This window comes from Panulirus ornatus, chromosome 9, assembly GCF_036320965.1.
Source record: "Panulirus ornatus isolate Po-2019 chromosome 9, ASM3632096v1, whole genome shotgun sequence".
Classification (NCBI taxonomy): Eukaryota; Metazoa; Arthropoda; class Malacostraca; order Decapoda; family Palinuridae; genus Panulirus; species Panulirus ornatus.
The window spans coordinates 46284676-46288150 of NC_092232.1; the positions used below are offsets into that span (position 1 = coordinate 46284676).

The 3475-nt window shown below is 43.8% G+C and overlaps 1 non-coding gene across 1 annotated transcript; it reads right to left on the reverse strand.

Moving 5' to 3' along the window:
* Positions 1–373: 373 nt before the first annotated feature.
* LOC139750452 (U1 spliceosomal RNA) lies at positions 374–536 on the reverse strand. The gene has a single exon (XR_011713143.1). It is a non-coding gene; the product is annotated as a U1 spliceosomal RNA (small nuclear RNA).
* Between the last annotated feature and the right edge of the window lie 2939 nt (positions 537–3475).

The following is a 3475-nucleotide window of genomic DNA, read 5'->3' on the forward strand; positions in this document are numbered from 1 at the left end:
ACGTACTGAGGTAGAGATTTTATGACGGATATGCATTAATTTGCATGGGGGTAAGAGGGTAAAGGGGGCGAAATGCATCAAGCCGATGGGGGTAAAAATGACACGAAGAAGGTTTGAGAATCAATGCTCTTAGTGACATGGATAATGCCAAAACCAGAGGCTCTTATCCACATCCAAGCCCCTACCACACACCTCCCTTTGGTTTTCCCCTAACCGCTTCATAAGCTATGATGTAGCCCACTGACATTCATGTTACCCCCGTGTACAACATCCCCGCCAATTCACTTTTCTTGTGCACAGTTCATCCTCCTATGTTGTCGGCGAAAGGGATATTATCATTCTACCTCATCCATTCATCATTGATTTCTTATTAAGGGGGATAGCGCGAACGCAGTCCCCCCACTGTAAAAATTACACACTCGAGTTAACCACTTTTGGGTTAATCGCAAGGGTCAGCACCACCTTAGTGCAATGGTGAGCCTCGCCCTGGGAGAACCACCTTCGTGATCATGGTATCTCCTGTGCCAGGTAAGTATGCTTATCCAACAAACACCAGCACCCACACCAAACCCTACTGATTACCTTCCATTATATTCTACACTTTTATGTAACTGCAAGTAAATTTTAGCATCAAAAGTTACATTTAAATATTGGACGTTCCATATATTTCAAGTAATTAATATTTACAAAACGAACTACAATAATTTTGAAACTAAACCAAAATTTAACATGTAACCTGTTGAAAACTCTCACACAATTTTAAAAAGAGCCAGATACACGACAAAAGCAGACTTGTTCAAGTAATGGTAACTCGAGAAAACACAAAACTGATATGTGCCAGTAAAGCTAACCTGAAAGCACACACCTTTCTCGTGTCAGTAATGGCAATCGACAACACACAGACCACCTGTGACACCCTGGGACAGGGCTGTATTTAACAACAGCCCATGAAAGGCTTAGTCCAGGCTAGTCTTTACAAGCACAAATTGTATTTTCAAGTTTTCAAAAATATTTGCAATAATAACATGTTAAAAGAACATCCAAATAACCACTACATAATGCAATTCTATTTCAGGAATACATATTAACCATTTCAAGATCTGGGAAAACAAATTCAGCGGTGTGTGTTTTAGTGTGTGTGTGTGTGTGTGTGTGTGTGTGTGTGTGTGTGTAAAGATGGCCAGGTCAAAGCCTGTCTCGGGCCTATTCTCTGGCTGAGCATTAATTTTGCCTGGTGCGTCACTGCTGGCACAGAGTTTGTTCCAGCATTTTCAAGCAGTTCCTGGTGCTTGACTTTAATAACCATAATCGTGGAGGATTCTATTGTGGGAAAGCCCAGCCAGGTTCTTGTGTTAGTGGCATGGTAGTGGCTACTTTCTATACTGCTAGGTTTTAAGCGTCCTTCCAGGCCCTTGCGTGGCAGGAGGGCGGTTCACATTCATTATATTCGTGGGACTTCAGCAAGCCCATTGGGTCCTTCCGTACATGACTGGTAAGATGGTTACACCAAGTCTCGACTGTTGGGAGAGAGAGGACGCCCTGCCTGGCACGGAAAAATGGTTGTAGTGACGACCCGTCGTCAGAATCATTCATAGATCTCTTGTTGAAGTTGACCTGATCAACGTGGATGATGATTCAAAGCACTTGATGTTGCTCAATAGATGATCCAGCTCGTCTCTGCAGGACACCTTCATATCAGCAGCAGCATACGCTTCAACAGAGCCCCAAATAATGTTATACTGTATATTGTCTCTTAGTGCAGCCGTACATTCCAGGGCGTATTGCAAGAGGGAACGTGTTGGTACACAATGATAATTTCACGGTGTGAAAAATTCGCCAGGATTAAGCTGGGGTTGTTTATAACGATAGCCTGTTCTCGGGGGAGCCATTACTGGCATGGGTCGTAGGTATGTGCTCAGATTGCCATTACTGGCACTGGTCGTATGTGTGTGCTCAGGATAACATTACTGCTCCAGGTTGGGTCGGGGTACCATTACAGACACAGGTCTGCCTGTGTATAAGTGTAATGTACGTTCTTTTAAGTGAATGTATGTTGTGTAATATGTAAATAAGTACTCAAAAACAAAATCGTTAACTACATAGAAGCCGTCCCTGCTCTTCCAACCGCCAGGTGCAAACATATTCAAGCGAAGGTTGACTGGTACTGCCGTTGGTCTGGGAGTGGCTTGGGTGTACCAGGGCAACGACATTGACTCACTGGTGACACACTGCTGATGCAGGACTCGTCTCTTGTCACCAGACGTTGTACTGATGATGGCCTCAGTTTGGCCGAGGCTCTGGTGACACTGCTGATACAGGACTCGTCTCTCGTCACTAGACATTGTACTGATGATGGACTCAGTTTGGCCGAGGCTCTGGTGACACACTGCTGATGCAGGACTCGTCTCTCGTCACTAGACGTTGTACTGATGATGGCCTCCGTCTGGAGGAGGCTCTGGTGACACAATGCTGGTGCAGGACTTTTGTCTCGATTCAAAAATCTTGTCTTACGTTTGAAAACATATGACGGGTCACATTTACGAGAATACCCTCAAAGGCAGATCGTTTTCTATAATGATGTGGGAGGATGGTGAGCGTGGGGTGTGCAGGCTCTGCTGAATCCTGGCGGCGGCGGCAGGGATCCTCCTTATCTATGCAAGTTCAAGTTTCATGAGAGTATTTCCCAAGTGTCACTATATTCTACATAAACCTAAGCTCATTATACATTTTATGGCTTTATAAGCAGGAGTGATTTTCCTCATCCCACACACGTGTGTGTGGGAAGATTCGCCCAAACTATGCCTGGCGCGGGCTCTCGTCAATGATCGGCCGTCCTCGGATGTGTCATAACTGTTGCAGGTCTGGCGTGCGCGTGTGTGTTGTGCCATTACTGACAAAGGTTAGTTGTGTGGATGTTGTATGCTCTAAAATGTGATGAAATGCTTCATCGCCAATGATGTAAGCGACCAACTGCTTCCGTACCAATACGGATCAATCACATTATACGAAATCTAAATATCTTATTAAACTACTCTACATATTTGTATCAGAATTGATCGCAAGTGAACCAGTTCGCCACGCTTGATAAAACACACAACTTACTAGCACTCGAAGCATATACACCCGACCTGTGCCAGTTATGGCACATCCGAAAACGAGCTATGACACGACTAGAGCCCGTGCCAAGCCAATCTTTTATATACAAATTTAGAGAAAACGTTATTCATATGAATAACCGAAACAAATTCCTTTTCATAAAGAAAAGGAGAAAATCTTTTACTGTACAAGTCTGAATTACCTTCCTACAAATACATTGTTTTTACACTTTTTTGACGAATTAAGGGGTACTGTAAAGGTTTTATTTTTACAACAATGTTGTCAGGCTGCTACTGACATGTATGTACAAGATATGGAACAACAGCGAAGAATCATATGAACCGCGAAATATCAATCCATGATTGTGGTTTAGAGCCCC